The sequence below is a fragment of the Solanum lycopersicum genome, chromosome 11 (genome assembly GCF_036512215.1).
Source record: "Solanum lycopersicum chromosome 11, SLM_r2.1".
In the NCBI taxonomy this organism is placed as follows: domain Eukaryota; kingdom Viridiplantae; phylum Streptophyta; class Magnoliopsida; order Solanales; family Solanaceae; genus Solanum; species Solanum lycopersicum.
In genome coordinates this window covers 13501498-13526279 of record NC_090810.1, presented here as the reverse complement: position 1 = coordinate 13526279, position 24782 = coordinate 13501498, and positions in this window count along the sequence as shown.

Here is a 24782-nt window from a genome sequence, read left to right as displayed (position 1 = left end):
TTCTATAAAGGAAATAGAAAAACAATTAAACAGTGCAATAGGATGCAAGGACGCTCACCACTGACTGTGAATGCTCAAGATGGATTGAAAAGGTGCTGGAAGCTGATCGTGGTTACCTGCGTCTTCATCATAAGACGATGCAGTTCAACTGACATCATTACATTGGATGTACGAGTAAGCGAGTTCGAATGCTGAAAAACAACTTCTAAGCTTGGAAGGATTAATAGACTGTACTGAGAGGCTCTAGTTGGCCGGGCGTGCCAGGCCCTATCAGATAGAGGCTGCCCTGAGGGGCTCCGGAAGGCGTAGCTCCCAAGGACATGTAGATGGGATTTTCCACTTTTTTTATCTGATGTTCAATTCTTAACCTTCTAAACTCCCATGGATCTCACTCCAAACACTAAGGCTCACTAAAATCCACAATACCCAATATTTTAGACTCGTAAAACAGTCTTGAAACACTAATCAAAGAACCAAATGAATACCACAACTCAGCCAACAATAATTAAACGGTTTTTAATCAAGAACTTCAATGATTACGGATCATCCCTGACAAATTTCACTAGAATTTGTTGGCGTTCTTGGTGAAATATTGTATTTTCTCTTTTCTCCTTCTTCTCTTCTCTTTTCTCCTGAACCCTAAGCGTAAAAAGTACTAATGTAATCTGAACTAAAACTTTGTTTTATCCCAACTAAAATCTTAAAACAAATTAGGAAATAGAATGGTTAAAAGACGACTTTAACCTAACTAAAATCTGAATAGAAATTTCCTCCCTCCAATAGCCCAACTTTTAAAAAACATATCTCCCTAATATGACATTGAAAAATAGCAAACTCGGAGCCGTTAGAAAGATCTTTCCTACGGCTTTCCATCCACATATAGAACTGCCCATAAATCCTCCTGAGCTAGAAATTATGATCGTTTTAAAATTTAATGACCATTTTCGGTCGTTTTGAGCACTAGAACTTTTTATGTCAGAAAATACTTTCAGATAGATTTAAATGGGTGTATTGGACTATTCATAATTATAATTATGAAATTATTAGGGTAATTTTCTTAATTTATTTAGTTGGTAATTAAAAAGAATAATAGTGAAATAAATAGTGGGTCACTTTCACCACTCTTATAATTAGTTATATAATATTTAGGAAGAAATATTCTGTAGAAGGGAAATAAGGGTTTAGCAAAGAGAAACAATATCTAGAGCAGTCACGAAGCGATTGTTCCATCAAGTAAATCAAATATAACTTGGATATGGGGACATATGGGTGATGGTTGTATTATTGTTATTAATATTATTATAATATTAATTAGGAAGGTGATGTTAGCAATTAGATGTATTGGCTTGTATAACTGTTTCCAATGAGTATTATTATTGTTATTATGGTTATTCTATTGATTGGGAACGACAAATATATATTATATAATGGTTATTGTTGGTGCAGAGAGAGGATTAGGTGTGGTTTTTAATCAAAGGCATATTGTTCATTCATTAGGGAATGGTTATTGTAGTCTTGAACGGCTAAGCAGGGTTGGGTGCCACTGATTTCTCAATTAGTGGCTTCAAACATTAGTATTAATATTTTATTCTTGTATTATAAATTATATTTTGATATATGAAAATAGGTAATTAAATATTAGGTGTATCAAATTATTTAAATTTCATTTAAGTTATGCTAGTTGGAGGAAATTTAGACTTATCTTTGGATTTGATTATGTTGAAGTATTAAAACAATACATGACAAATTATCGTTTAGTGAATTTTGTGGATGGGTGGCATATGAAAGTTCATGTAAAATTCAATTATTATCGTCATATTCGTAAAATTTTGAAATGGGTTTCGTGCGTTGGTGTGTCACAATTATGTTACTTTGATTATTTTATTAGATAGTTATCTGTGTTAATTTCTAGTGAAATCATAGCAAATGGCTTGATTCTACTATTATTAAAAACTAAATACATCACTAGGTATGCAGACTTAAAATTACGGTTATTGATTCTTATATTTTAATAGTAAAAACAAGTTATTTAGAAAGGTGAATAGAGGATATAATGATAGTCCAAGTATGTATTGGTTGATCCTTTTTTTAATAGTTCAAAAAAAAAAAAAAAGTAACAGATGCTAGCTTACCACTGTTTCCTTAGCAAGTGATACATAATTTAGCATTATTGATCTTAAAAATAATGTTTGAAGGACAAGTTAATTATATACTTGTATGAATATTTTACTGGGAAAATAACAAAAATCAAGATTTATTTGTATGTTTTAGTTTATTAATTAAAAAGTTAATTACAAATGATTTCGTTTGATATTTAGAAAAAATCGAACAAACACAAAAAATTGTAAAGTTGAAACCCCCAATTTTATTAGTTTGATTTATACATTTAAATTTTTTACATAAATAATTTAATTTTATATTTAAAATGAATCAAGCTGATGATCATGTATCGTTGGATTTTTTTATTTCAGAAAGAGTGAGATATTCTTATCTCAGAAAGAGTGTAAAGTTGATGCATTAATCTTTTACAATACAACACTTACTATATGACACAAGTACCATTAAATAGGTAATTGCTTTGTAAAAATTAGTCAATGATGATTTATATGTCAACTAGTATTTGATATCTTTTCAACACTTACAATTTAATATATTTTAACAACTCAATATTCCCTAATCTCTTTTGTTTTTCAAAATCGAATTGGAACTATAGTAGGATTTTGATGTTTATCAAGTCACCAAATTATAATTACGAAATATATATTATCCTAATTTAATATAAAATAATCAAAACAAATTAACTAATTTATTTAAATAACAACATATAAAGGGAGCTGAGGGATCAAACCAAGTTTTTGTAATAAAATATAATGGCATTATAATAATATAAAAATAAAAAATTTGAGAAGAGATGACAAATACAGAAGAACATATATCGCGTCATAATAATATGTATTAATTGTTTAATTTAATTAGAAATTAAAATAGACGTAGACACATTTAAATAAATTGTAGTTATTTTTGTGAGTGTTTTAATTGTAATTAAATTTGTAGATGTTTTCAATTAAATAAAAAAGAGGAGAAACACCATAAAATTCTTTTGAAATTAAAAACGAAAGAAAAGGAAGGTAAATGAATAATATTTTGTAATATTGGTTACATTGAGTTAATAAACATAAATAACCTAATGACTACTAGGAGAAACTTTGTAAAAATAACAAATAAAAAACTACAACATATATCATATATATAGCTACGATATCAAATTCGTCATTAGTTATTCGATTTTAGTGACAAAATTTACTTTTCGTGGGTATTATATGAGACAAATATTTTTAGTGACGAAACATAAGAATTCATAGCAAAGTTTATCCAGTTAAGTTTTTCACCAAAAAAATATTTGGCGTCATTTTGTTAAATAGTGTTAGTTATGAATTTAAAATTATCGGTGACACACTATTTCATCACTAATAGTGTATGTAATTCATGACAAACTATCACATCAAATTCGTCACTAATTATTCACTTAATGACAAAATTAACTTTTTCGTGCTTAAATATGTAAGACACATACTTTTAGTAACGAAACATAAGAATCCTTAGCAAAGTTTTATCCACTAAAGTTTCCCACCATAAAATTAATTGGTGTCATTAGTTAAGTATTTTTCGTCACGAATTTAAAATTATCAGTGACACATTATTTTTTCACTAATAATGTATCTAATTAATGACAAAATATTTTTTGTCTTATAATTTATTAAATTTTGGACACAAAAGAATTTCATCTAAAATAATAGGTTGTTACAATATCGACAAATTAGAATTCGTAGTTAAAAAATATAAATTTTAGCTATCAAAATTTATATTTAATCATTATTACATTTATTTTGTCACTGATAATATAAATAATTGGTGTAAAAATTTTATTGTCTCAAATCGATCTATGATTTAGTGACAACAAAAATAGCAAGGAGTTAAAATTTTTAGTGAATAATTAAACTATTGCTACGAAAATAATTCGTAGCTAAATTCAATTTTATTTCTACAATTGTTCATAATTATAGGTGACAACTTACGAAAAGAATAATACAAGTGCTTCATAAGGAATAGAAAGATATTAAAACCAATGATTTTTTCAGTGAATTTTATAAAAACAAAAAAGTTCAATACATCAATTTTGTTAAATTAAGCAACTATAAAATTTGTATTTGAAAAATACAATCCGGGTTATAGATATTGTGAGTAGGCACGGTTCTACCACTAGATCACTAATATTTATTTGTTTAGCACTTTTCTTTTATATTTGAATCACTTTCGTTGATAAGCACGATAAAAAAAACTTTTGTCAAGTCTTTGTGCTAAGTTTTGTGCATGTTTATTGATTTGTGAGTGGTAAACTAGAGTAACTATATAGAGATAACACCGACTTACAAACTTAGTCTTTGCAAAGGTGCAATATATTTCTTCAATTTCTATTAATTTTTCCCATTAGTTTGAAAATTGAAATAAACTAAAAAATAAAAGTACAAATAAAAGAAATGAAATAACAAGGATTTCAAATATATTATGATGAAGTACTATAGTTATTGGTATCAAAGTTCAATTCGAACCGATTATTCATTTTTGTAATAATTTTAAATAATTTTATTATTGTACTGAATAATTTTAAAAGATTACAAAAATAAATAAATAAAATGACAAATTCATACTGAATATATTTAAAGATATTTTAAAAAATACACCGTTTAGTTAAAATATAATCTACATTTTAATGAATTGTGGGTTGGTAAATTTCATTTATTTGTGTAAGAGTATAAATGATTATATAATATATTGTTTCTACAAAAGTTAAATTTGAAAGAAGTGAATGAAGAATAATATAAAACCAAAATAAACCATAAGAGAGAGTTGGTCTACTGGTAAGCATTCTTCACTTCCAACCTTAAGGCTGTGAGTTTGATTCCCCAAAGCAGCATAATGTGTGAGCTACTAACCTACTGCTCATGGTTGAAAAAAATTGAGATAAGAGATATATACAATTTATATATATATATATATATATATATATATATATATATATATATATATATATATATATATATACACACATTTAAGAACAAAATAATTTTTTGTATAAAAAATATAGTCACTAGTGAGAAAATTAGATTTTGTTCAACTATGAAATACATATAATTTAGAGATAATTGATTTCGTCACTGATTGAAGTACAATAATTAGCGATGCTAAAATTTTATTGGTAATAATAACCTTTTTAGTAACATAACATACTATTAACTACATAAAATAAACTTTTTATAACAAATAAATTTGTCCAAAAGTTTTAAGCATTTTGGGATGATTTTTCTTTTCGTTGTTAATATAATACTTGTTGCGACGAAGTACTAAATCATCTTTGTATAGTTTTAGAGACACACCTTTAGTGACAATTGAGTGACGAATTATTTTTTGTCATACAAGAATTTTAGTGACGAAATATTATTTATTAATGACGAAACGGAAAATGCTCAAAATTATCTCTGAACTATCAAAAATAGTTCAAATATACCCTTAAACTATATTCTGGATCAAAAATACCCTTCTATTAAAATATTGGGTCACTTTTAACCTTACTTTTAAAAGAGGAGTGTTAAGTACCATATGAACGCCACGTGGAGGCCACACGGACGCTATGTGGATGCCATATAAGCAGCAAACAACCTCACCTCTACATAGACACATAAAAGCTTAATTACTATTTTTCCCCCTCATTTCTCTAATAGATACATTTTTCACCCCATTCTTATTTCTCTAAAACATAATACGATTTCTCCTTTCTTTTTCTTGTCCGATTTTCTCTTTCTCTTATACGATTTCCCCTAGGGATTCAATGATTACCTCTCATGGACGCCATTGGATTTCGAATTTGATTTCGCGGTGGCTCTAGGTTACAAAGTTGATTTTCGCGTCTCAGTAAAATGAGTTGTAAACACATCCTTCGGTAAGCTTGAAACATAAAATCTACTACATGACTTAAACGAAGGAAACTAAATCATTAATTGCATACCTGGTGCATCGAATGGAGGATCAAAGAAACAGTACATTTCACTAGAATGAAAAATGCAAAAAGAGAACAATCCGTGAGCTAACACAGACAAAAAGGAAATAAAAGACATATGCAAAGGGCAAAAATATATATATTTGTAATCATTTTCACTACAAAATGTTATGACAGAAAGATCAAAAAAATTTTAAGTACATCAATTACCATTTGGCAACTTGTTAAAACCCATTGTACTTCACTGTAGGCTTTGGGTCCTTCTTTACTTATCTATATCCATCTCCATGGCCGTGCAAATTTCTTCAATAAGGAAAAATGAAGAGATTCGTTTTATCGATGTAATGGAAAAGGATGAAAGGGGCAATCTGGAAATTTTATTTGAAGAAATGAAATTTTTTTCAGCCCAAGAAGCTGGAAAAGTTATGCTTTAGGAGAAGAAAATCAAAAATATGAAATGTTGTGCTTTTGGAAAGGTTATGAGTCCACGTGGTGTTCACGTGGTGTCCACATGGCGTCCGCATGACACTTTACACATCTCTGTTTAAAGTAAGGGTAAAAATGACGCAATACTTTACTAGAAGGGTATTTTGAGTTAGAATATAGTTTAAGGGTATATGTGAGCTATTTTTGTAGTGAACTATGAGTGAGACAAAAAAGAAAACAGTATATATTAGAATATAGGATAACAAAAACATAACAAGAGAAGAGGTTAATTGGATTGTTTTGTTTGTTGGGATGTACACGGTAGCTTCTCATCATATTGCGATGAAATGATCATATTGCTTTGCAAAGCTTCATCCCTATTCAAATTTTTTTACTTATTAATGAAGTCATAAGACAAAATTATGCGAAAGGTTTCTCCTTCTTTTGTCACTTTCATCCATTCTACTTCTAATGTTGACATTATTTATCAATAAATCGATTCAATTCAATAAAGGGAGTAGAAAATTTTTTGTTAGGAATATTTGTCTTTCTCTTGTACTATATATATCACCAGCATTGCGTGTGTATCTTTCAATATATATATATATATATATATATATATATATATATATATATATATATATATATATATAGAGAGAGAGAGAGAGAGAGAGAGAATTTCTACCACGATTAATTTTTGCCTTTTATAGACTTATTTTTACACATATGTATCACGACAGGGTGTTTGAATTGACTTTTAAATTTGTCAAATCCAAACCTAGTCTGTTTTTTTCCGTGACCTATTTTTTATGAAAGTATTTGACAAATATAAAAAATAACTTAAAATAAGACAAAAATGATTTTAAATAAGTTATGAACTGTTTGCCAAGGTTTAAATAAAAAAAATCAAGACTTATTAGTATGGTTTAATTTATTAATTTAAAAGTTAAACACAAATGATTTGGTTTGATATTTGAAAAAATCGAACCAACATGAAAAATTATGAAGTTGAAAAACCCCAATTTTATTAATTTGATTTATAAATTTAAAATTTACACAAATAATTTAATTTTATACTTAAAATGAACAAAGTTGTTGATTATGTCTTATCTCAGAAAGTGTGAGATATTCTTATATCTCAGAATGAGTGTTCAATTGATGCATTAATCTTTTACAATGCAACACTTACTATATGACACAACTACCATAAAAATAGGTAATTGCTTTGTAAAAATGAGTCGATGATGATTTATATGTCAACTAATATTTGAAAATATCTTTCCAGCACTTACTATTTGAGATATTTTAACAACTCAATTTTCCTAGTCTCTTTTGTTTCTAAAACTCGAATTGAAAGTACAGATGACTTCACCTCGACATCGACATCAAAAAGGTTTCGAAAGGGAGGTGAGTTTAATGGTTCTTACTCTAGAGGACAAGGTTCCGGAGGTTACGCAGATCGACCCATTCAGTCTTCACTACAGACTGTGGTTGGGGGTCCACCTCGGACCGGTCAACACTTCTCTAAGAGACCTATGCTTGACTTCCGAGAGTGTTATGGGTGTGGGGAGACTGAGCATATTAGGAGAAATTGTCCAAAACAGAGTTATAGACCCCCAATGGCTAGAGGTAGAGGTGGTCATGGTAGAGGCCGTCATTCTGGAGGACGTGGTGGTCGAGGTAATGGTGGTCACCAAAACGGCCGAGGTGATGGGCAAACTGGAGCCACTATATCACAACATGGTAGGGGCAACAGACAGATGAACGATAGGGCCCATTGTTACGCTTTCCCTGGGCGGTCTGAAGCCGAGGCATCTGATGCTGTCATCACATGTAATCTTCTGGTTTGTGATTGCATGGCTTCTGTATTGTTTGATCCTGGATCCACATTTTCTTATGTATCTTCCTCATTTGCTAATGGTCTAAATTTACATTGTGAATTACTTGATATGCCTATTCGTGTTTCTACTCCGGTGGGTGAGTTTATGGTAGTTGAAAAGGTATATAGGTCTTGTTTGGTGAAATTTGTGGGGAGCAACACTTATGTAGATTTGGTTATCTTGGAAATGGCTTATTTTGATGTAATTCTGGGTATGACTTGACTTTCTTCGCAATTTGCGATCTTGGATTGTAATGCTAAAATGGTGACGTTAGCCAAACCTGGGACAGATCCGTTAGTTTGGGAGGGTGACTACACTTCCAATCCGGTGCGTATCATCTCCTTTCTTCGTGCTAAGAAAATGGTTAGTAAAGGGTGTTTAGCTTTCTTGGCACATCTCAAGGATGACACTACCCAAGTACCCTCGATTGAGTCGGTTTCGGTGGTCCGTGAGTTTCTAGATGTGTTCCCTGCAGATCTTCCTGGTATGCCACCAGATAGGGATATTGATTTTTGTATTGACCTTGAACCGGGTACTCGCCCCATTTCGATACCCCCTTATAGAACGGCTCCCGCGGAGTTAAGAGAGTTAAAAGCCCAACTTCAAGAGTTGTTAAACAAAGGCTTTATTAGACCAAGTGCATCTCCTTGGGGTGCTCCGGTTTTGTTTGTAAAGAAGAAGGATGGGAGTTTTCGAATTTGTATAGACTACAGACAACTAAACAAGGTAACCATAAAGAACAAGTATCCTCTTCCCCGCATTGATGACTTGTTCGATCAGTTACAAGGTGCTTGTGTCTTCTCTAAGATTGACTTGAGATCCGGTTATCATCAACTGAAAATACGGGCAACGAATGTGCCAAAGACTGCTTTTCGAACGAGGTATGAGCATTACGAATTTGTAGTGATGTCTTTTGGTCTTACGAATGCCCCTGCCGCGTTCATGAGCTTGATGAACGGGATTTTTAAGCCATATTTGGACCTCTTCGTGATCGTATTTATTGATGATATATTGGTATACTCAAAGAGCAAGAAGGAACATGAAGAGCATTTGAGAATGGTATTTGAAATGTTGAGGGAGAAAAAGCTTTATGCCAAGTTCTCTAAGTGTGAGTTTTGGCTAGATGCAGTGTCCTTCTTGGGGCACGTGGTTTCTAAGGATGGAGTGATGGTGGATCCTTCTAAGATTGAGACAGTGAAGAATTGGGTAAGACCTACTAATGTGTCAGAAATAAGGAGCTTTGTTGGGTTAGCTAGCTACTACCGCCGATTTGTCAAGGGATTCTCTTCTATTGCTTCCCAACTGACGAACTTGACTAAGCAAAATGTTCCATTTGTATGGTCGGATGAGTGTGAGGAAAGCTTTCAGAAGCTTAAGACTTTATTGACTACCGCACCCATTCTCACCTTGCCAGTGGAAGGTAAGAATTTCACTGTCTATTGTGATGCATCTTATTCGGGTTTGGGTGCAGTGCTAATGCAAGAGAAGAATGTGATTGCTTATGCTTCAAGACAATTAAAAGTGCATGAACGTAACTATCCGACCCACGATTTGGAATTGGCTGCGGTAGTGTTTGCATTAAAGCAATGGAGACACTATTTATATGGGGTTAAGTGTGAGGTCTATACGGATCATCGTAGCCTACAGTATGTCTTTACTCAGAAAGATTTGAACTTGAGACAGAGGAGATGGATGGAACTACTGAAGGACTACGACATCACTATTTTGTATCATCCAGGGAAGGCGAATGTTGTAGCGGATGCTTTAAGTAGAAGGGCGGGAAGCATGGGAAGTCTAGCTCACTTGCAAGCTTCTAGACGCCCGTTGGCTAGAGAGGTTCAGACTCTAGCTAATGACTTGATGAGATTAGAAGTAAATGAGAAGGGAGGATTGTTGGCTAGTGTGGAGTCAAGATCTTCTTTTCTTGACAAAATTAAGGGAAAACAGTTTGATCATGAGAAACTAAGGCGAATCCAAGATAAAGTATTGCGAGGAGAGGCTAAGGAAGCACAAATCGATGAGGAAGGTGTTTTGAGAATCAAGGGAAGGGTATGTGTGCCCCGTCTTGATGATTTGATCAACACTATTCTGACAGAAGCTCATAGTTCAAGGTATTCTATACATCTGGGTGCCACCAAGATGTATCGTGACCTAAACAACACTTTTGGTGGAGTAGAATGAAGCGTGATATTGTTGACTTTATTGCCAAGTGTCCAAACTGTCAACAAGTAAAGTATGAACACCAAAGGCCCGGAGGAACACTTCAGAGAATGCCCATTCCGGAATGGAAGTGGGAGAGAATTGCAATGGACTTTGTGGTTGGTCTTCCAAAGACAATGGGTAAGTATGACTCCATTTGGGTGATTGTTGATAGGTTAACTAAATCTGCTCATTTCATTCCGATAAAGGTGACTTACAATGCAGAGAAGTTAGCCAAGATCTATATCTCAGAAATCGTTCGATTGCATGGGGTTCCACTATCCATCATATCAGATAGAGGTACGCAGTTTACTTCTAAGTTTTGGAAAACACTGCATGCGGAATTGGGTACTAGGTTGGACCTTAGTACCGCGTTCCATCCTCAGACCGATGGTCAGTCTGAGCGAACGATTCAAGTGTTGGAGGATATGCTTCGTGCGTGCGTGATAGAATTTGGTGGCCATTGGGATAGCTTCTTACCCTTAGTGGAATTTTCATACAATAATAGCTATCACTCGAGCATCGATATGGCTCCATTTGAGGCACTATATGGGAGGAGGTGCAGGTCTCCCATTGGGTGGTTTGATGCATTTGAGGTTAGACCTTGGGGTACCGACCTTTTGAGGAATTCGATAGAGAAAGTGAAGTCTATTCAAGAAAAGCTTCTAGCGGCGCAAAGTAGACAAAAAGAATATGCAGATCGAAAGGTTAGAGACTTAGAGTTCATGGAAGGTGAACAAGTCTTGTTGAAGGTTTCGCCAATGAAAGGGGTGATGCGATTTGGTAAGCGAGGTAAACTTAGCCCAAGGTATATTGGTCCATTTGAAGTACTTAAGCGAGTAGGGGAGGTGGCTTATGAGTTAGCCTTGCCTCCAGGGCTGTCCGGAGTGCATCCGGTATTCCATGTGTCTATGTTGAAAAGATATCATGGGGATGGAAATTACATTATCCGTTGGGATTCAGTTTTGCTTGACGAGAATTTGTCTTATGAGGAGGAGCCTGTTGCTATTTTAGATAGAGAAGTTCGCAAGTTGAGGTCAAGAGAGATTGCATCCATCAAGGTGCAATGGAAGAATCGACCGGTTGAAGAAGCCACTTGGGAGAAGGAGGCGGATATGCGAGAAAAATACCCATATCTGTTTACAGATTCAGGTACTCCTTTTCGCCCTTATTTTCCTTCTTGTGATCGTTCGGGGACGAACGATGGGTAAATTGGTATCTAATGTAACGACCTGTTTAGTCGTTTTGAGCAGCAGATTTTATTTCTGGAAAAACAGGCTGAGGCGATGGACCCCACGACGGACCATCATGGGCACGACGGACCGTCGCAGGGTCTCATTTTAAAACACTTAGAAAATCTGAAATTGGGTATTGAAAATCAACTCTCTGAACTTCGTAACGAAATGGCAAGACGGACCGTCACAGACCCTTGATGAAAATTTGGGTCTCTGAACTTTACGACGACCTGCAGGACGGACCGTCGCAGGCACGACGGCCCGTCACAGGTTGCGCAATTCCAGTCTGGATCGGATTTCTTGATACGTTTTAAGGGACGTTTTTGACTATTCTTGCCTTAATTATAAAGTTAGTGGGTTAATGTTAATAAGTCTAATTACTTGGGGGTTAAAAGAGGTAACCTTAAGTTAATTAGTGGGTTATTATTGCCATCTTTTATTCTTAATTATACACTAATTAGGGTAAAAGAAAGGGGGTTTGAATAAAGAAAATAGAAAGAACAAGAGAAAGAGAGAGAAAGTTGAACGAGAGAGAGGATCGAACGAGAGGAAAAACACAAAGCTTGGGAAATTGCTTGCTTGATCATGAATCTTCGATGGAGGTAGGTTATGGTTTTCATGCTTTCATAGTAAACTCTTAATAGAGAATGATATGTATTGGTAGTATTGTAAACTCTGCTATGTGCTTAATTGTATGCATGCATGAACGTGATTATATAATTTTTGATTATATTAAGCATGATGAAATTATTGAATCCCAAATCTTGATAAAAACCTAATCTCTTTTTAATGATGATGCCTTGGTAAAGGAGAAGGCTTGATGAACTAAAGTAATGAGATTGATGATGCCTTGGTAAGAAAGAAGGCTTGATGAATTGATGGAAGGAGAATTAGGGAATCGGGTGTCACGAACCGACACGTAGAATTAGGGGATCGGGTGTCACGAACCGACACGTAGAATTAGGGGATCGGGTGTCACGAACCGACACGTAGTATTAGGGGATCGGGTGTCACGAACCGACACGTAGAATTAGGGGATCGGGAGTCACGAACTGACACGTAGTATTAGGGGATCGGGTGTCACGAACCGACACGTAGTATTAGGGGATTGGGTGTCACGAACCGACACGTAGATTTAGGGGATCGGGTGTCACGAACCGACATATAGATTTAGGGAATCGGAGTGTCACGTACCGACACAAGAGGATTAATGAATATTGAGGGAGCGGAGTGTCACGTACCGACACAAGAGAAATAAAGATAATGAATCTTGAAAGATGTTAATATACTCAATCTAATGAACATGATTCCCAAATGAGTATGGTATCGAGGCTTGAGTCCTCATGTGTGAACTTGACGGTAATTGTTAATGATATAGTATTTGTTGTTGCTACATGTTGAGTATCATAGTTGATTTTATGATATTACTTGGTATATATTGATTTCTATTTTGAGTTGGCCGATGATATCTACTCAGTACCCGTGTTTTGTACTGACCCCTACTTTTATGTTCTCTTCTTGTTTATTTGTGGAGTGCAGCAAACGTGCCATCGTCTTCAACTCAACAGTAATTCAAGCCAGTCTTACTACATCGGAAATTCAGGGTGAGCTAATGCTTCTAGCTTGGACTGGATCTTCTTCTTCAAGTCTTGATGCCTTGAACTTCCGGCATGGACTAGCTTCTTATGTATTTTTAGCTTTTAGAATACTCTTAGTTTAGTTGTTTGATCGTAGATGTTCTTGTGATGATGACTTCCAGGTTTTGGGGAATAATAGATGTTGAATTTTAGAAGTTAATGAATTGGTCTTTATTTAATGAGTTTAAGTCTTCCGCATTACTTTCTATTGATATTATATTGAAATGTTAAGGTTAGATTGGTTGGTTCGCTCACATAGGAGGGTAAGTGTGGGTGCCAGTCGCGGCCCGGATTTGGGTCGTGACACATTCAATACATACCAATCACTATTAAAAGTCTACTATCAAATATCATAAACCATAACCTACCTCCACCGAAGAACCGAAGGCCAGGAAGCTAGTTGCCCAATGATTTTCCTTTCTTTAATGCCTTAACGTGTTTCCAATCTATTAAGTATGCATAACTCATAAGTAAACGGGACTGTAGACACTCATATTAATCTAAAAATGTCCTAAATTTGATGTCAACTCCCGTGTTCCTCAAATTGCAAGCGTAGAATGAAGTCTCAATTCCTCTAACTTAAACTAATCAAAAATCATCGATTATGAAACTAGTGATAGCAGACCGTGCGTTCAATTCAATTCAATTCCTATCTAATTATAAAGGTTAATTATAATACCAATTGATAACTAAATAATAGTAACCAAAGAGTTCGTACTCCACCGGTTGCAATACTACTTTTACCACAATCTTCGTACATAAAAACTGCTATATCCTCCTTATCATTCACTATCCCATTACTCACACATACAATCTTCACTAATTATTATTACGATAGCCTAATCTCCCAAACTTTATTTGTTACTACCCCAATTTTACCAATCATCACCCCTAAAAGTTGTCCCCTAACTTTCCAGTTAATTAGTATCCTAACACAAGGAAATTAACTAACAGTCTTCCAGTTCCATTCCACAACAACATGATAAATGTCCATATATTCACTGCATGTCTGTAAGATTATGAAAGCATTAAATTGTTACCTAAAACTCAAATCTAAGAATAAGTCATAATTCCTCCAATAATCATATATTTAATGAAATTAAATAATTCGATACACCTAATATTTAATTACTTATCTCAATATATTAAACCTTAATTATAATATGGTAACATATAAATAGAAACTCAAATATCAAAGGTCATTGTGTTAGTGTCAATCACCCGAATGTATAATTTATGTACTGAATTGAAATTTTCTTATTCTATATTAATAAGTACTTAGGTTATAATTATATCATCATTGAAAATAATCATGCAATTATTATCCACTTCTATTTGTATCCCCAATATCAAAAACTAAGATTCTGACCAAAAAGAAAATTCATTAACGTTCTTCAATTCCATCAATGTCCACTTGTCACACTGTCCAACCCTTATAGTATAACAACAATACTCAAAATAAGAAAATCACCTGATGCACCGTGGCTTTCTACGCTCAACACTACCTTCTGTTCTCTCATTTACTTTTCTTCTTCTCTACAAATTATGTTTACCCTAATTAATATATGACTAATTATAGGATTGGTGAAAGTGACCCACTATTAATTTTGATATTATTTTCTTTAATCACCAACTAAATAAATTAGTAAAACTTCTTCACTATTTTCATAATTACTAGTTCTAGAAACGTGCCTTGCACGTTTGACCTCTGTTACTGTTATAATTTATATAGACCGAAGATATAAAATTGCTCAACATTATCTGATGTACTTCTATATGTGTTTTTGTGCATGTAAAATAAACTTTTTTAGTCTTTACTTTCTGCCTAAAACATAAATATCAACAATTTTTTTGGGGAATGATGAGCAACTTGTAAGGCTAGAACTAAGCCCCAAGGCTAAAGTTTCTTAGGATATAAATACTACAACAATCATTAAAATAAAAAAATGAATGAAGGGCACACACCAATAAGAAAAACAATGACCAATAAAAAAAATATCACAAGAGCTATTAAATTATGTGTTTCTTCAACAACCATGAAAATTAAAAATAAACGAAGGTACAAATCAATAAGAAAAATAGTGACCAATAAAAAATTACTCCTCGCATAAAAACTATTAGATGATGAAACACAAAGTGTGATGGATTAATATTTTTTATCCAATTAATAAAGGGAGAAATTAAGTACATGAAAGGTTTGTGCAATGTTCAATTTCTTTTGACAGTTTTAGATTGTGGTGCTTTGTAATCAAGGGCGAGAAGGAAGTTCATTGACAGACCGAAGACAAGCCGATTTGACCGTTCGACAGCTACCGTTGGAGAGCTTGTTTAATGGTAGAAGCTAAAAAAATTTAACAATCAAATTCATTAAGAAATGAAAAATGATAAGTTGTAACATCTAATCATGTATTTGGTCTAGTTTAATTCTTATTATTGATTTAATTTTAAAAATTAGTAAAAGATTTTTAATTTAAAAAAATGGTGAAGGGCATTTTCGTAATCTAACTTTGAACTTAAAATCTTCCCACTTATAATAATATATGATAATTACGAATAAAACAAAATACCCATTTAGAAACCATCAGAAAGTATTTTATGAAATAAAAAGTTCTAGTGCTCCAAACGATCAAGAGGATTGTTACAATAGATAGCAATTTACCCATCGTTCGTCCTCGAACGATCAAAGGAAGGTGAGGATAAGAAAGGGTAGTTGTCTCAACAATTCCTTCAAAATATTAGTACCAAAGGTCTCATATCAGAAGTATAAAACCAACCAATTGGAGATCTACGCCTCCTCTCATACCATGCCTCAAATAGGGTCATCTTGATACTCTAATGATAAATGTTGTTGTATGTAAACTCAACTAAAAACAAACTATTCACAAGTGGACTCTTCAACTGACCAATTTTCCAACTAGACCTTGACACAACAATCAGGACAAGTATTTTCTAACATAATCATGATAAAATTCTGAATTAATATTTGTTACAACTAGGAGTGAACCTTAAGCAGCCACTACACACTTATAATGCACAAACTATCATAAATCTTTCAAGGTTACATCCCCACAACAAAATGTTTTCTCAAGTTCAAGTTATAAAAATGATCTTTAGACATCAAGTAATCATCTAGAAGAATCGATCTCATCTGATCCGAAAATGAAATGATCAAGTAACCACCATCTAGTGATACACCCAAGCATACAAAATCTCTAACAACGCTGTCAAAATGCTTGATTTGCAGCCATTATAGATAAAACATAAGAATGAAGAAAAAAAATAACTAGCCCCAATGGTCTCTACATTCGATCACACATATCCAAAATATGTTGTTGATGATGATATATATATTAAGTCAATCGAAAACTATAAATTTTCATGGTAGCTCTCCTATAAATTCTCATAAGCAAAGGTTTGTGTAGAATCATCTTCATACTTACCAAAGGTATTCACATTATCAGATCTATATTTTGCAATTCTATTTTTATTTTGCCGGATGAAAACTTTACACCTTTGATTTTTAAATTATTTTCAGATGTTTTAATTGTTAGGATATACTATTAACCATGTGTTTTGATATAGTATTAACATTGAACAATAGTTTATTTATTTATTCAATTCAATAAAGTGTTACATTAAATACATCAATTGTCATATATGTGTCCTTAACTTATATAGTAGATGATTTGGTGTATAGAGTTTAAGCTTATACACAGAAGATTAAATCATCAGTTCTTATAAGTTAAAATTTATAGTTCACAATCATAGATGAAAATTTGGACAAAATCATCAGAAAGATTGTAGCACGAGATTAAATGTAATTTATCTTTATTATGAGAATGGCATAGTTCTCACTTCTCGTGCTAGTGCATTTGCTATGTATTGAACGGGACCAAACAGAGATAGTTGTTTTAGACTGACAGATAAAAATATATTCTCTAAACTATTAAATGTATTTATATTCTTAATCTTGATATAACGATTATGATCTGTATATATTATTTATCATTTTGATTTATTAAAAGGTGAGATTCTGAGATGGGTCAATATGCCTGGTAGATTGGATGATAATATTATATATTGGTAAAATAATTAGTTAGTTGATGGAATCCATGTCTCAGTATAGAGATTGATGATACACCTTTTATGAGAAGCTTGTAAGTTTTCATGTGTAAATCCGGCCGGTAGATTTATTAATCTGGCACATGAAATAAGTTAAGTATTGCTCTAAAAGAAGTTAATCATTGAATTAAATTCGTCAGTAATTTAATTTATTGATTAGTATCGGTAATCTTAACATGGGGAATCAAATAAGTGTTTAGTGGTGAATTTCGAAATAAATAGAGGAGTTCAATTACGAATTTTTAGTGGAATGATTTGTATTTTTATTATGGTAAGAATAATTCAAATTAATTATTTAGAATTATTTCCATAATAGGAAGCCTCAGTAATAAATTTTGTGGTCCCTCCAGTGCCCAATTTAACTAGAACTCAGAATCCTATTTTCTAGTAGAAGATGGAGAAGTAGCGTTCTTTTTTTCTTTGAAGGAAAAACGTGTGTTTTGAAGTTTTCAAGAAGAAAAAGAACTGGCTTTTCTCTCCTCTTTGGACTAGGAAGACATCTCTATAAATAGGGATTCTTCTAACCTAGATTTGATTGAGTATTCTACATAAAATACTTGCCCACCCAAGTATTGAGAGAGTTCAATTGTTAATTGGGATCACTGTAGAAGACTATAGAGCTGGTGTTGGATTTCCTTCAAGATATCTGCACACGCTTCAAGAGGTAATCCTGGGTTAATTTTCAGCATACTTTGTATGTGATGACTATTTGTGGTTACAGTTTATATTCATGCAAGATGTATGATTCTGGAGTGCTTCCGCTGTGTATGCTATTTTCCAACAATTGGCATCAAGAGCCATACTTGCATCTTTAAACATAACCTAAAATATTCATATGTGAAATTATGTGTATGATTCGTGATTGTAAATTTTGTTTTATCACGAAAAGGACGGAACAAAAAAAATGATTTGATTTGTTTTTTGTTAAATGCATACGGTAATAGTTACTTATGAAAATTGATTTGTAAGATTTGATAATATTTTCATATTGTCATGCACGGTGTTCCTTGGATGGATAATTTTAAGAGAAATTTGATAGCTGCATCGGTCAATTTTCTGTGTTGTCTTGTGGCAGCAATTGTGTACAATTTTATATTCATACTATGTGGCTGTTTTTTTTCCTGATATATTAAAAAAAATTAAATTACGGAAGATTTGGGTGTAAATTAATTTTTTGGCCTCACGTGATTGGATATAAATTGTCAGAAAAACTTTCAATTTTTTTATCGTGGTAGCTGCTGGTTGTTTGTAATCACATGTGTTTGGGTGTAATCTTTTTCTTCGTAAAAAGACTTACCACTTGTGATTTTTTTTATAAAATTATTTTCACTCATTAATATGTAAATTAATTATCCATGTTTCTTGGAAGAGTTTGAACCACTTTTTTAAAAAAAAAATTGAAACAGTAACTTAAAAAAAAAAGGAACGATTTACTGTAACAGTTTTGAAAATATGATAAGCTGAATTTTTGTTGTTTGCATAGTTTCTTTCTAGAAATTTGTTGGTATAAAATTTTACCAAGAAAATAAAACAGTGATGAGTTTTTTTTTAATAATTACCAAGATTAAATAGTAATGAAGTATTAAGTTTATGTGTTGGCTTAGACCTTCCTCCCCATCGGATGAATTTAATACAAGTCATTACGTATTTAATCGGTAGTTTGATAATTTGTATTAACTCTCGTAAACTGAGTAATATATGATTGGATCAATGCAACTAGAGGATTTTCACTTGACTTAAAGTAACAGTAGACTCTCCAACTGAGTTAGGTCTGTATAAGTTTATGGAGTGAATAATCGGTCATTATATATGTACATTGTATGAATAGTTCTCCAATCCCAACGATTGGCTATTTAAGATGCATGAATGTATATGTATATCATGAGTTTGAATGTAAATATTCAATGTTATATGACTATGTTATTGATCTATTGTAACTATTTCTTCAATCTCAGATTCAACATGTCTCCTTTTAATCCCATTAGTACTAGTTTGGGTCAAAACAAACTAGAGGGTTCTAACTATGTTGACTGGAGGAGAAATCTTGACATTGTGTTAACTGCTGAAGAATATAAGTTTGTGCTTCATGAGGAATGTCCATTGAAACCAAATGATCAGTCTAATGATGAGGATAAGTTAGCTTATCAGAAATGGCGCAAAACTGATGAGATGGCGCGATGTTACGTTATGGCTTCAATGTCAAATGTTTTGCAACATCAACATCAAGCTATGTTGTCTGCTTTTGAAATTCTGGAGAATCTCAAACAAATGTTTGGAGACCAGGGTCGATCAACTAAGCAGACTGCCATGAGAACTCTCATGAACACTAAGATGGTTGAAAGCACTCCTGTAAGAGACCATGTTCTGAAGATGATAGGTCTTCTGAATGAACTAGAGGTTTTGGGGGCTGAAATTGACAATGACTCCCAAGTTGAGATGATATTGCAGTCTCTGCCTGATAGTTTTCAACAATTTTGCCTAAATTATAATATGAATAAAATGAGTTTATCTTTGGCAGAATTGTTGAATGAGCTACAGGCGGCAGAGACCCTTGTCAAAAAACATGCACCATTAATGGCACTTAATGTTGAGAAAGGTTCTACTTCTAAACCACAAGGTGGACAGAAGAAGAAAAAGGCTCACAAAGCTAAGGCAACTGCACCTCCAACTGGGGGAGTGAAAAAGTCTAAGGGTAAGTGTTTTCATTGCAAGATGTCATGTCATTGGAAGGCACATTGTCCAGATTTCTTAGCCAAGAAGAAAAACAAACCAGGTAACTCACTTTCCTTGTCGTTGAAACATTTTTAGTGGCTGTTTCTACCAATTCATGGTGTGTAGATTCAGGAGCCACCGATCATATCTGCACTACTATGCAGGGGTTTCAAGAAACGCGCAAGCTGATTAGAGGTGAAGTTAGCGTTTTTCAAGCAGATGGCTCTGCAGCTCCAGTTTTAGCATTAGGAAATATTACTTTTTCGTTTGATAGTGGTAGAGTTTTAATTTTAAAAGACATTCTATATGCACCTACTGTTAGAAGAAATTTGATTTCAGTTTCTATAGTTTTGAGAGATGGTTATGATGTTAGTTTTTCTGATAACGGTTGTGTTATTAGTTATAATAAACATCTTGTCTCTGCTGGTACATTGATTGTTGGTCTTTTTATTATTAATGTCTCTCCAGAACTGTAACAGATCATAGAATTGAATAATGTTAACCTTTCAAGTAAAAGAAAACGTTCTTCTGATTTTAATGAGACTTATCTATGGCACTTGCGTCTATGTCATATAAATCTAGATAGGATTTCAAGGTTGGTTCGAGATGGACCTTTAGGTTCATTAAAAGTGGAGGCACTACCAACATGTGAATCTTGTTTAGAAGGAAAAATGACTAAGAGACCTTTTCCCTCAAAAGGAAATAGAGTCAATGATAAACTAGAGTTAATTCATTCTGATTTGTGTGGCCCAATGAACATTCAAGCAAGAGGTGGGTATGAGTACTTCGTGACCTTCATTAATGACTACTCAAAATATGGATATATATATTTGTTGTGCCGTAAGTCTGAATGCTTTGAGAAATTCAAAGAGTTTAAGGCTGAAACAGAGAAACGACATGGAATATATATCAAGTCATTGCGATCTGATCGTGGTGGCGAATACCTCTCTAATGATTTTATTAGTTACTTATCAGAACAAGGAATTACATCTCAAATGTCTGCACCTAGAACGTCACAACAAAATGGTGTAGCAGAAAGAAGAAATAGAACTCTTTTAGAAATGGTTAGATCAATGATGAGTTACTCTGATTTGCCGCATTCGTTTTGGGGATATGCCATAGAACCTGCAAATTACATTCTCAACTTAGTTCCTTCTAAATCTGTTCCTTTGACACCCATTGAACTGCGGACTGGGCACAAACCTAGTTTGAGACATATTCGGGTTTGGGGATGTCCAACACATGTATTAAAAGGGAAGGCAGAAAAATTGGAGCCTAAAACAGAAGTATGTGTTTTTATTGGATACCCTAAAGGAACGAAAGGTGGTATGTTTTATAATCCTAAAGAAAAGAAGGTCATTGTGTCTACCAATGCCAAGTTTCTGGAAACGGATTTTTTAACAAACCATATTCCTAGGAGTAAACTAGTTTTACAGGAATTGAGCAAAAAGAAAACAAATCAATCTACTGAAAATAATGAAAACCAAATTCAAACCCCACATGTTAGAGTTAACATACCATTGCATTATAATAGTGGGAGATATGTTAACAAACATAAAATTCTGCAAGTAAAAGATCTTGAAAATTCATTGCATCAAGGTAGTGGGAGTAATAGTGAGCAGATTGCATTAGAGGAAGAAGTTGTTGATATATCTGCACCGCAAGATACTGAAGATAACATGGAAACTCAAGATCCTAAAAATGATGTGGTTCCACCACAAGATCATAATAATGCAAATCTCTCTGAACCTGCCCCTGCAACTGTACTGTCTCGTCGTAGTGGGAGAGTGATAAGAAAACCACTTCGGTATGCACTCTTGGGAGAGTCTTTTGACAGAATCCCTGAAGAGTCGAATATCGAACCTGTGAATTACGACGAAGCACTACAAGAAAAAGATGCAGAAAACTGGATTGTTGTTATGAAATAAGAAATGGAGTCTATGTACTCTAACAAAGGCTAGGATCTTGTAGAACCACCTGTAGATGGAGTCAAACCCATTGGATGCAAGTGGATATATAAGAAAAAGAGAGGAGTAGATGGACAAGTGCAAACTTACAAAGCTAGACTTGTTGCAAAAGGGTTTACTCAAAAAGAAGGGATCGACTATGAAGAAACTTTTTCGCCAGTAGTAATGCTTAAGTCTATAAGAATTCTCTTATCCATTGCTGCTCATTATGATTATGAGATTTGGAAAATGGATGTCAAGACACCTTTCCTTAATGGAAGTCTTGATGAAAGCATATTTATGCAACAACCATATGGTTTCATAGAAAAAGGAAAAGAACACATGTTGTGCAAGCTTAAAAGATCTATTTATGGATTAAAGCAAGCTTCTAGGGCATGGAACACTTGCTTCGACACTGCAGTCAAGTCTTTTGGTTTTGAGCAATGTCTTGATGAGTCTTGTGTGTACAAAAAGTGGAATGGGGATAAAGTGGTGTTTTTGGTATTATATGTAGATGATATCTTGCTCATAGGAAATAATGTGGGCTTGATGAATTCAGTTAAGAAATGGTTGTCCACAAACTTTGATATGAAGGATTTGGGAGAAGCTGCTCACATCCTTGGGATCAAGGTTCTACGTGATCGCAAGAAAAGGATGTTAGGTTTATCACAAGCTCTTTATATTGATACAATTCTTACCAGGTTTAGCATGCACGATTCCAAGAAAGGTTTTCTTCCTTTTAGACATGGAATTTCTTTATCTAAGGATCAATGTCTTGAGACAGATGAGGAAACAGAAAGCATGAAGACAGTTCCTTATGCATCAGCGGTAGGAAGTCTCATGTATGCCATGCTATGCATTAGACCTGACATTTGTTTTGCCGTAGGCATGGTTAGAAGATATCAGTCTAATCCTGGACGAGAACATTGGACAGCAGTTAAGCATATAATCAAGTACCTGAAAAGGACTAGGGATTACATGCTAGTTTATCATTCGGATGAGTTGGTGCCCATAGGGTACACAGACTCAGATTTCCAGTCTGATATGGACTCTAGAAAGTCGACCTCAGGAAATGTGTTTACTTTGGGAGGTGGAGCCATTGTTTGGAGAAGCATCAAGCAAACCTGTGTTGCTGATTCTACCATGGAAGCCGAATATGTAGCAGCTTCTTAAGCAGCTAAGGAGGCAGTGTGGCTCAGAAACTTTCTGAAAGACTTGGCGGTTGTTCCTGCAATAGAAATGCCACTTACAATGTTTTGTGATAATAGTGGAGCGGTTGCAAATTCAAAGGAACCACGAAGTCATAAGAAGGCAAAACACATTGAGAGAAAATACCATTTGATTCGAGACATAGTACAGAGAGGGGATGTGATGGTGGCGAAGATTGCATTAGACAACAACCTTGCAGACCCTTTCACAAAAGCTTTACCGCAAAAGTCTTTTGATAGACATGTTGAAGGAATGGGTGTTACAGTTGTAGGTGCATGGTTATGAGTCTAAGTGGGAGATTTTTAGGATATACTATTAACCATGCGTTTTGATATAGTATTAACATTGAACAATTGTTTATTTATTTATTCAATTCAATAAAGTGTTACATTAAATAGATAAATTGTCATATATGTGTCCTTAACTTATATAGTAGATGATTTGGTGTATAGAGTTTAAGCTTATACACAGAAGACTAAATCATTAGTTCTTATAAGTTAAAATTTATAGTTCACAATCATAGATGAAAATTTGTACAAAATCATCAGAAAGATTGTAGCACGAGATTAAATGTAATTTATCTTGATTATGAGAATGACATAGTTCTAACTTCTCGTGCTAGTGCATTTGGTATGTATTGAACGGGACCAAACAGAGATAGTTGTTTTAGACTGACTGATAAAAACATATTCTCTAAACTATTAAATGTACTTATATTCTTAATCTTGATATAACGATTATGATCTGTATATATTATTTATCATTTTGATTTATTAAAAGGTGAGATTCTGAGATGGTCAATATGCCTGGTAGATTGGATGATAATAATATATAATGGTGAAATAATTAGTTAGTTGATGGAATCCATGTCTCAGTATAGAGATTGATGATACACCTTTTATGAGAAGCTTGTAAGTTTTCATGTGTAAATCCGGCCGGTAGATTTATGAATCTGGCACATGAAATAAGTTAAGTATTGCTCTAAAAGAAGTTAATCATTGAATTAAATTCGTCAGTAATTTAATTTATTCATTAGTATCGGTAATCTTAACATTGGGAATCAAATAAGTGTTTAGTGGTGAATTTCGAAATAAATAGAGGAGTTCAATTACGAATTTTTAGTGAAATGATTTGTAATTTATTATGGTAATAATAATTCAAATTAATTATTTAGAATTATTTCCATAATAGGAAACCTCAGTAATAAATTCTGTGGACCCTCCAGTGCCCAATTTAACTAGAACTCAGAATCCTATTTTCTAGTAGAAGATGGAAAAGTAGCGTTCTTTTTTTCTTTGAAGGAAAAACGTGTGTTTTGAAGTTTTCAAGAAGAAAAAGAACTGGCTTTTCTCTCCTCTTTG